Source organism: Trichosurus vulpecula, chromosome 8 (genome assembly GCF_011100635.1).
Source record: "Trichosurus vulpecula isolate mTriVul1 chromosome 8, mTriVul1.pri, whole genome shotgun sequence".
Lineage (NCBI taxonomy): Eukaryota > Metazoa > Chordata > Mammalia > Diprotodontia > Phalangeridae > Trichosurus > Trichosurus vulpecula.
In genome coordinates, this window is record NC_050580.1 from 91,291,292 (window position 1) to 91,303,005 (window position 11,714).

General features: G+C 41.1%; 1 pseudogene; it reads left to right on the top strand.

Moving 5' to 3' along the window:
- Positions 1-7,937: 7,937 nt before the first annotated feature.
- Positions 7,938-11,304, top strand: LOC118830133 (annotated as a pseudogene).
- The last annotated feature ends 410 nt before the right edge of the window (positions 11,305-11,714 follow it).

Sequence of the window (11,714 nt, forward strand, 5' to 3'; positions counted from 1 at the left end):
ACAGGTGAGAATTGGAGGGATTTGAGGCAGAAAAGGGTATCTAGAAGGAGAGGGCACCCAACAGTTAAAACCCTAGAAACATCTTTAATCTTATGGGTTCAAGAGAAACCTAGCTGGGCTTCCTAAGCTGCCTTGCTATATAATGTTTGTGTTTTATACTAAACATGTCCATAATACTCTTTTTAGTAAGTAGAATCCCATTTCCTCCCGCCAAGTTACACTTTATTAATAGGTTCCCCAGGGTTTCACTTTGTGCTTTGCCGCCTTCAATGGTTCCATTATAGTTCAGGCCTAGTAACATAACACAATTTATACTCACAAGCTTGCAATTTTGTATTCTTCGATGTATTCCCAAGCCTGGTTCTGCTTTTGTTTAAAATAGCAGTTCCTCCAAATGCAACCCAAGTATAAGACTTCTTCAGAATCTGTTTATAAGAATGGCTGATACAGCCATAAGCTTTACTATCAAGCCCATAATGTTTTCAATGTTTAAGTGGCTTGAACCAGCATTCTACTTTTCTATCTTTGCAACATTCCTCTGTGGGCCTTCCTACTTTATGGCTAAATTTCTTGAAAACTTTTCTTTTTAGTAAAGATCATTTCAACCAGTCATGTTTCTAATAAAATCTGTCAATTGACTTTTGAAATGGAGTTGTTGGGCACTGCGTGAACTCAGTTAAGGTTCTGCTGGGTTGGGAATATCCCACAGGAGGAGGCAGAATCTGCAACTGGCTACCACCGCTGAACTAGCTACCCCCATTCACTCAACACACACACACACACACACATACACCATTATCTGGGCAAATTCACAATGATTTTAGGATTTCCTGCTGAGGTTATTTGAAACTGAGGAAATGAGAGAGCTTATAACCTTTTGGAGGTGTCTAAATGAATATGAAGGAATGGATTACCTTTACTTATAAAGTTCTATTTCTATATATATATGAAATACTCTGTATTATTGTGAATAATAAACTGTGGGAGTTATAGTTATATGGTATGCGTATATGTATATACAAGTATATTTTTAGGGGCAGCTAGGTGGCGCAGTGAGTAGAGCGCCGGCCCTAGAGTCAGGAGGACCTGAGTTCAAATCCAGCCTCAGACACTTGACACATGTACTAGCTGTGTGACCTTGGGCAAGTCACTTAATCCCAATTGCCCTGCCTTCCCCCTGCAAAATATATATATATATATATTTTTTATATGTGAATATTTGTTGTTGAGTAGCGTCCAACTTTTCACGATCTTGTGGACTACAGCACACCAGTGCCATCCATGGGGGGGGCACAGTTTGGCTAAGATGCAGGAGTAGTTTATTATTTCCTTTTCTAGGGGATTAAGGCAAATAGAGGTTAAGTGACTTGCTCAAAGTCACACAGGCAAGTAAGTGTCTGGAGTAGGATTTGAACTCAGGTTTTCCTGACTCCAAGCCTAGCGGTCTATTCATAGAGACACCTAGCTGCCCTTGTGTATATACACACATACATACATGCATGCATATAATATACATACATGCATGCATATGTGTATAATACACATACATAGGCACATAGGTATGTGGTATAATAGATAAATGACCAGCCTTGGAGTTAGAAAGAACTGAGTGTAAATCTCTCCTCTGTCACTTACAAGCTATATGACCCTGGGCAACTAATTTAGTCAGTCTGAACCCCCCTAGACAATTCACTAAAGGTTATAAACTACAGACGAGTTGTTGATCTGCATCGGTTGAATCAGTCAGCTAGCATTTATTAAAGCACCTACTATGTGCCAGACACTGTAAAATGTTGAGGATACAAAGGAAGGCAAAAGACAGTCTTTGTTCTCAAGGAGCCCACAGTTTCAGGGAGGAGAAAATATGCAAACAGCTGTATGTAAATAGGATGTATACAGGGTAACTCGGAGATGATCTCAGAGCGAAGGCACTAAGATTAAGGAGAATTGGGAAAGCCTTGTAAAAGGTAGGACTTCAGCTGAGAAAGTCAATGTAGCTGGAAAGCAGGCATGAAGAGGGAGAAGGTTCCAGGGAGGAGGGACAGCCAGTGAAGATGCTCAGCACAGGGAGATAGGAGTGTCATGTGCAAGGGAATTTCCATGAGAAGAGCATCTCACACTGACATAGAACACTTATCTACACTTATCTACCCCACTTTAAAACATTTTTTTGTTGTGTCAGACTCTTTGTGACCCCATTTGGGGTTTTCTTGTCAGGGACACTAGAGTGGTTTGCTGTTCCCTTCTCTGGCTCATTTTATAGATGAGGAAACTGAGGCAAACAGGATTCAGTGACTTGCCCAGGGTCACACAGCTAGTAAGTGTCTGAGGCCAGATTCGAACTTAGGAAGAGGAGTCTTACTGACTCCTGGCATTCCATCCACTGCACCACCTAGCTGCCCATCTTAAAAGTATAGACATTGTGTAAAACACATATGTATGTACACACTGCATACACATGTATACATACACAGATGTAGGCATGAACAAATGTTCCTATATGGGCACATATAGGAACATATATTTCATATACCTATGAACATGTATTTCTATAAAATACAGAACTATGTGAACAGAGGACTGAAGTTCAACAAGGGTGGTGGTCAGCACCACTCTTGAATGTCTAAGGCTTGTCAGAAATATAGAAAATATGCCAATGGAGTAAGTCAAAGAATCTAGAATTTGAGTAAAGCCTGCCCCTCCCAGAGGGGATCCTTAGGAATAAGAGACCATTCTTGGAGAGCATTGAATGGAAGGGATGTCCAATCACATGGATCTCTCTAAAAAGAGGATGGTCACACCACACAGTCCTGGAGGAAACTAGAGCATTATTTGGTCTGTGAGCTGAATTCGGATCTCTCTTAGAAGGTTTCATTTGTATATCTCTAATTCCTGGCACTGCTTTGTCATATTTATTCTAAATTTGTTTTTTTTCCTTTACAAGTAAACCTGAAAAAGAGAAGATTGATAATACATTGACAGAAGGGAGAAAGGAAAGGGGGTGGGGCAAGTGGATATGTTGTGCTCCACATGTACTTCCTTAACTTAAAGAACATGGTTAAGGTTAGTGATTTGGAGGGTGTCAGTAGCCACTTTTCAGTCAGGGAACCTTGGCAGGGTACAGGAGGTTTTCGGAGGGTAAGGAAGCAAAGCTGTAGAATATCGTCCTTTGGGGCAGATCAGCCTATTGATCTGCGTGCCCATGGGAAGGCTGACATTTTCATATAAGCTCTTAAAGCATTTTATCTCACAGACTCTGTACAGAGCAGCCATTTCTTAACTACTCATTTGGAAAGTGACCCCGACTCCTTAAATGTTAAACACTTCTTCCAAATAGAGATATTTCTTTCCAGCCCCAGAAGTCTCCCTTACTGGATATTGACACCCCACAATTGGATCTTCCCAATCCAGATCACGGATGGTGAATTTCTTCTCAAATGGATATTCCAACTTGCCCATTAAGGCATCTCTGCTTAAGGAAGTACAATTGGCCCTTAAGATTTCAGAGATAGAATAATAGAACCTCAGCTCTAACAGGTCAGCTAGTTCAATCCCTAGTTAAGCCTTAATCTCTTTTATGGTGTTCCCAACAAGTGAATATACAGGTATCATTTATAGATTTTTAGAAATGGGGAGCTCAAAACCCCATTTACAAAGCCATTCTACTTTGGACCCTTTGGATGAGAAGTTTTTCTTTATATCAAATTTCCTCAGATTTGATTCTACCATTGCCTCAAGTTCTGACCTTTTGGGAACATATTGTACAAATCTATAGGAAAAAACCTATTGGATTTGGAGTCTAAGGCTTTATTTCCCAGGTTCCTTTCTAACCTTCTACGTAAGTCACTGAACCTCTCAAAGCTTCATTTTCCTCAACTATAAAATAATGGATTGGACTAGACTTTCTTGTAAGGCCCCTCACATTCCTAAATTCTATAATTCTAGGATCTTGTAATCACAGAAATCTAATCCTTCATTCACAGGATAGCTAGCTATATGTGGGGGCAATTTTCATGTAGCCCCCCTAAGTCTTCTCTCATGAAAGCCATACATCTCCAGCTCCTTCCACTAATTCTCTCCTGGAGTGGTTTTGAGAGCTCCTTCACAATCCTGGTCACCCTCCTTGGATGTGCTCTGGATAATGATCATCCTTCATAAAACATGGTATTCAGTGATGAACACGGTACCACACTGTGCTAAAAACCAAGGCAAAGCAGGGGAGAGCTAGACCTTCCCTTTCCTGGGACGCCCACTTCCGTCAATGCACCTTCTGACCAGATTAGCTTTATGGGCTGCCATTGATTCAGACTGAATGTGCAGTCCACTAAAGCTCCCAAGAGTTTTTTTACATGAGCCATACCACCTTCAATTGATGAACCAACAAATATTTCTTAAATGCTTACTCTGTATTGTAAACACTGTGCCTGGAACATAGCGAATGCTTAATAAAAGTTTATTGATTGATCGTTGTGCCTAGGACTGTGCTAAATAACAGTGATCTAAGTAGCAGCTAACATTTATAGAGCACTTTTATGTTTGCAAAGCAGTTAACATCTATTTTGTCATTTGAACTTCACAGCAGTCCTGGGAGGCAGGTACAATTATTATCCCCATCTTACAGATAATAAAACAGGCTCTGGGAGGTTAGATTGACCTGTCCAGGGGGACCAGCTGTGGTAAAGTATATGAGTCAGGATTTGAACTCAAGTCTTCTTGACTCCAAGCCCAGCACTCTGCTCACTCCACCAACTGTCTATCTCTAGATGCAAAGAAAAAATGAAAATAGCTCTTGTCCTCAAGGAGCTTACATTCTAATGTGGAAGAGAAACATGTATATGCATATATGTACATGTATGAATATGTATTATAGATGAGAGGAAAAAGGGGGGAGAGGAGGGAAAACAGAAGAGGAGGGGGAAAACAGAGCAAAAGGAATGGAGAAAGGAAAGGAGAGGGGAAGATGGAGAAGGAGAGGAAGGAGAGGGGAAGATGAAGAAAGAGAGGAAGAAGAGGGGGAGATAGAGATTAGAAAAAGTGGATACAAGATAACTTTAGAGAAAGCACTAGCTTAAATTTGTTAAGAGGATTTTATTTAATCCAAAATAGGACTTAATTGATAGCTCCCAAAATCAGGACTATTCAAGGTGGTCACCGGTAAGCTAAAGCTTGTCTGGAGCTGGTGAGTGGAGCAGTCCAGAATGACGAAGGCTCTTAGAAACAATGAACAACATGGAAGTGACTGGATATTTTTAGACTGAAGAAAAAAGGATGGAAGACAGACATAATGACCCTCTCCAAGTATTTAAGTAGCTCTCATGTGGAAGAAGGATTGAATTTATAATATGCATCCCCAAAGGAAAGAATCAGGATTAATGGGCAGAAGTTTCAAAAAGAAAGATTTTGGCTTAGAATAAAGATCTTAATGACGATAGCTATTAAAATGGAACAGACTGCTTTGTAGGAAACTTCCAACCCACTGAACCTAGATCACTTAAACACAGAGCCAGTTCTAGAGCCCTGGTCTCCTGATACCCAATGTACTTTTCTGACCATAGCACGTAGGCTAGAAATTCCATTTATCAATATCTCTCTCAGAAAGCAGTGCAGGCTAAAGCAATCAGCTGAATCTTCTCAATGGAGAACTATGATTCATTACTGGATCGCACTGGAAAGTGCCCTGGACTGAGAGGCCAGGACATTTGCATACTAGACCAGCTTTTGCTACTTGCTAGCTAGCTATATGACCTTGGTTAAGTCACTTTACTCCTCTGAGCCACAGTGACCCTTGATGTCCTATAACTATATGCATCTCTTTCTCAATGAACAAAATGAAGACTTCTTAGCTTGTCTGATGTCATATTGAACAAATGGAGTAAGAGTCAAGTTCCAGAAATCATGAGCCAACTCTAACAGGCATCTGGAAATACAGCAGTCTTCTCCATATGACAAGCACCTTAATCCTACCCATTGTCTTGAAGGAATTAGGAAGAAAAACCCCTTCTGTGCTCTGACTAGTCAGTGTCAGAGAAATGGAGTAAAAGGTGGCAATATGTTAGATAGGACTATTGATCCTTGAGGTTATAATTAACCTGCCAAGAGTTTTGTTTCCCAAGGAAGGTGAGAAATACCCTGAGGGCTTTGGTTAGTTTTGGCAGATAGAGAGCAGTTATGCAAGCCTTATCTGAGGCAATGAAAAATAAATCAATGGAATGAAAAGTGGAGTCTTGGAGCATAAGAAGTTGGCTAGCAGCTATGGTGTCACAAGCTGAGCACGTGGTCACTTCCCACACTCTTAGGCTTGAAAAGACCTTTAGATACCTTCAAGTCAAATCTGTTAACCTGATATGTGAACCTTCTGCATTGTCTCTGAGAGATGATTATCTAACTCCTCTCAAAGACAAGGAATTGAGTCACTCGTGCTGTCTATTCCATTTTTGAGACATTTCCTATTATTAGAAAGGGTTTTGTTTCTCCTTGCAACTGGTATGAAACTTGTTTCCCTATAACTTTACAGAATCATAGCTTTTCCCCCTCAAACACTGTTTATTGGAAAACTTTTATTTAAAAAAATTTTTGGCAATATAAATTCCCATTCAAGACTTTATCTGGTACAATTTCAAAACAAAATTAAAGCCTTAAATAACACAGGGCCAAAGGGGGTAAGGGGAGGCAGTCTGAACCCCTTTGGCATTCTGTGGCATTCTTTATGTTTATTTTCTTTATTTCTCCATTAGGAAAACACAGAATTTCAGAAGTGGAACAAAAGGTCCTCAGTGACTGTCTAGTCCAGCCATACCTGAAAAAAGGATTCTTTCTCTAATAGGATTTGACAAGTGGTCATTCTGCCTTTGACTGAAGCCCAGGAAAGCCACAGCTTCTGGAGGGCAACCCATTCCACTGTGACAGAGCTCTCATTTGTTGTTAAGTTTTTCCTACCATGAAGGCTATATTGGCTTCATACAACTTCCACCCATGGCACCTAGTTCTGCTGCCTGGGGCCAAGCAGAATAAATACAATCCATATTTCCATGGAACATCCCTTCAAATACTTAAAGATAACTATCATGTCCCCCACACTTCTTTTCTTCTCCAGGCTAAATTTCCCCAGTTCTTTAAACTGATCTTCACAGCACATGCCATTCTCTCATTGATTGCCAGGTTATCTATGACCTCTTTAAAAGTATGCCAGGAACTGAAAATAATTCCCCAAATGTGCTTTCACCAGGGCAGAAGGCACTGAACCTATCACCTCCTTATTCCTGGAATCTATGCTTCTCAATATGCAGGCTGAGACTGCATTATTAGTTGCCACAGTGCATTCTTGACTCACACTGAGCTTTAGATTGACTAAAATCCCCAAATCTTTTTCAGGCAAACCACCATCTAGCCATATTTCCTCTCAGGTTCTTGTGAAGTTGATTTGTTGGACTCAAGAGTGAGACGTTACATTTATCTCTATTGAATTTCATCTTGAGAGGCAGGGTGGCCTAGTGAATAAAGAGCCAGGGCCACTTGGTTTCAGACTCTGCCTCTGCCTCAAACTGGCTGTGACCCTGGGCATATCACTCAGCCTCGCAGTACTGTAGTTTACACACAACTAAGACCGTGAGGTGCCGATTTGTGTTGGTAAAGAGCGTTTTTTCACAGTGGAAGTTCTACGTAAGAACAAAATCACAAATCCAGCCCTTAAACCTTAAATTCCCTTCTATTTGATTTAGCCCTATGGTCTAGCCCCTGAAGAACTTTTGGAATCTTAATTCTATCATTGAGTTAGCTATTTCTCCCAACTTTGTGCCACCTGAAAATGTTATATGTAAGCCATTTATGCACTTATTAGCAATATTGATAAAAATGTTAAAACAACACAGAGACTCAGTCTCCTGAGTTGGCCCACATCTACATCCCACTTGACCTGCTGCCTCCTGAGCAACTGAACTATGTCATGGTTTTTCACTGCTGGCTCAGACAAGTCTTTAGTCCTTCCTGTCCAGGGAGGAAGTGGCATCCAAGCCCATAGGTAACTATGGCAAATAGTCATTGCTGCTGAGTGAAGATGAGAAAAATGCTAAAATGCAAAGGATAAGAGGTTTGATGAACTGACTAACTTTATCTGGACCATATGGAATGTCACAAAAATTTGAGATGTCACTAAATGTCTTGAGGAATTTGAGCTCCTGGTAAGGTATCTGGAAATGCCAAAAACATTGTGTAGAAAGGGGATGTCCCCCAATTCTATATGTACATCTTGGCTGATCTAGGGTACTATTTGGGGTACAATGAGCAATGGGAGGGAAAGAAGATGATCAAGAACAAGCAAATAAGCACCTGTGATGCCAACCAGTGATTAAAGATCTTTCCTCACGCATTCAATAGGCCTCAGGTGGGGCCAGTTAAGAGGGGCTTGATTAGAGGTGGGCCTACAAGCTTTACTTACTAAGTGCTAAGCCCCAGGCCTACACCCTTTTGCTGACTGGGTGTGAGGCCCTCAGGACCTAAGAAGAGTGTATATACCCAGAAGGTAGCCATTAAGGTTACAATTTCAGCCCAAGGAGAAGAAGTAAGAACTCTGAGACAACAGAGCTGAGAATCTGCAGACTACTGAGCTACACGACTCAGAGAGCTGTGGAGAGATGACAGAGTTGCAGAGAGAGTGCAGAGCAGAGAGCGGAGACCAGAGAGCTCCGGATACCAGAGAACTGAGGGGGGAGAGAATGCAGGGAAGCAGACAGTCAAGATTTGTGAGTGTTTATGGGAAGGTCCCAGCTAGGAGAAGGTCCCAGCATGACTTGGTTCCTCTCTGTAATACTGCATTATAATGTCCTTGTTGTTACACTGAGGTGGACTTAATGGTTTTGGAACACAATTACTGCTACTTTGAATTGGAATTATTGGTTTTGGGATCTGATCCTCTGGTGTCTAAATAAATGTTATACCTCCCCTGCCCTCTACCTAGAGAAACTCATACTTTGCGATTCTGAACTATATAGGCCTGTTCATGGTCATCTTTGAGTCATGAATCTTGGCTTACTGATACTGCACCTTATGTCAGAGCATCCATAAATATAATGGGGATTACAAAGCCCGTATCACCAACTATAAGCAGAACCCTGAGCAGTCTGCTGATGAGGACACTGAGGAAAATCAGGAGAACTCAGAAGGTTTTTCCTTTCAGATGAGGATGAGGATGGTCTCAGTGATGCAAGTTTCCTGAAGAAGACACCTGGGGCACTATCTGGGGAAAGTTGTAAGCTGCTCAAGGAGAAGGAGGATGAAGATGAAGACTCTGAAGATTTATACGATGGTGAAGACTGGGTTCAGAATCCACTTCCTCAGATTCTGACTCAGAGGAGGAGGATGGGAAATGTACCTTATTGGCTTTGAAATTCCTTGAACAGGGGAGCACCACAGACAAAAAGGCTACAGAGAAGAAGCGAGAGGATAAAGCACAAGCAAAAGCCCAAGCACCTAGATAAGGAAGAGGTTCAAGATGATGAAGGCAGAAAGTGGGAAAGGTTCAAGGAAGGACACCACAGGTCAAGGAGAAGCCTAAAATATTTGCCAATGGAACAAAGATTACTCATGCAATTGTAGTCAAGAAACTGAAAGAGATCCTATAAGCTTAGGGCAAGAAAGGAACTGAATTGAACTGTTGCAACTGCTGGCTCAGATCACAGAAGAAAATAATCTAGGGGATGGAGGAATCAAATTTGTTAAGATCAAATTCAGCCTCACTGCTTCCCTCTATGACTACAGGCCCAACCCAGCCACATACACAAAGCCAGAAATGTGGCAGGATTACTTAGACTGCAACAATGAAATGATGCACGTCTTGTTTATGAACCCCGACATCTTTCTTGGAGAGAATATCCTGAAAGAGAGTGAGAACTTTCTAACTTTGATCAGCCCCTTTGCATTCATGATTGTATCCTAATTCTGGTGGAAAGGATCTTTTTCCAATATCTTTCTCGAAGGTCAGATCCTTGTTTCCAAGAAGATGTGCAGCATCTTAAAGGTGAGGCCCATGGGCTGTGTCTGTGCCATCATTGAAGTGTGTTCGGCGCTACCTACAGGAAAAAGAAACCCCCAAGGAGATCTGACATATTGACCTTTATCGTGTGTTCCATACCTATTACAAGTTTTACTCTGAGGCTCATCAGCGACAGCTTGCTCTCCCTGAAGGGTCTTTAAAGTCAGAGAAAGATGAGGCTGAAAATGAGGGGCAGGATTCAGCCTTGCTGCTAGAAAGGTTGTACAAATACATATATGCTAGGCATTGGACAGACTTTATTGGGACATGTATGATCTCTGCCCTATCTACTACCATGACCTTCACTCTCACTGGTACCAGGCTTGGGACCTCATGATCATGAGCCACCTCCAGTACAACATTCAGCATGTGGACCCTCCTCTGCAGATCCTTTATAATTGTAGCATAGTACAATTGGCTATCTGTGTCTTCTGCCAGGGCCTAACCATGGATGCACACAGTGCACTCCCAGACATTCAGTGCAGCAGCCCTACTAAGGAGTTCCTGGGGCAGGGTCTACTGCTCAGAAACCTGCAGAAGCAAGAGAAGTTGGAGTGTTGATGCCAGGTGCCCTTCCACTTGCATATCAAACTGATGCTGCTTAAACATGTCTATTTGGTATCTGCCATGCTTTTGGAGATCTCATACATGGTGGCACATGAAAATGATTCCTGCAGTCATATGATCAGAAAACACAATTCCACCACCAACTACAAATGGGAGAGTCAATGAGCGAACATACAGTAGCAGCTTCTTAAGCTATGAAGATGGGTGACCGGAAGACTTGACACACATTTGTTATTAACGAGATGAATAGGAAAATCTGGGATTTGTTCCCTGAGGCCAACCAAGTTCATACCATTCTAGCTAGAAATATTTAGAAAGAGTCATTGCATACCTATCTTTTCACCTACAGCAGTGTCTAAGACTCTATTAACATGGAAATATTGCCTGATATGTTCCAGGTGGATCTGCCCACTGTTCACTTTATAATCAGCAAAATTTACTACAAAAAACATCAGTGAAGATGCTTGGCCTCTCTAGACCAGCCAACACAGACAATGGTGATGCACCACATCGAACCCACAGCCAAGCAGAACCTGGCCCTGCAACTGGCAGAAAAACTGTGTAGTTTTCTGGGAAACAATGAATACATCTTCAACCATAAGCAGGGTACCTATAAAAGTTATTTTATAGGCCAGAAAGATGGCTACCAAGAAAATGAGGAGGCCACATGGGTAGGCTATTGCCAGCAGCAATCACAGACCTCCTACTGACTTCCTCAGGGCATGCAATCTCTGTAATGTAACATTCATCTAGAGTAATTAAAAGTCTAAATTAGGTAGACATGAAAAAAGCAAAACAAAACCCAACCACAACACAGAGCTAAGCGCAGATTCCTGGAGCATTCCATTAAAGATTTCTGTCCAAAATGACAATAAGTCATTAATAACTTTTTCTGGCATTCAAGCAGTTATGAATCTTTCTAATTATATGATTATCTAATCCTTCTTTTCCTTCTTTTTCATAAGAATAACATGAAACACATTATTAACGACTCTGTTAAAATCTAGGTAAACTATAGTCATAGAATTCACCTTATGTATAAGTTTAATAAACTTGATTTTAAAACAAATAAGGTTAACATATAATAATAATAATAATAATAATAATATAGTATAAATAA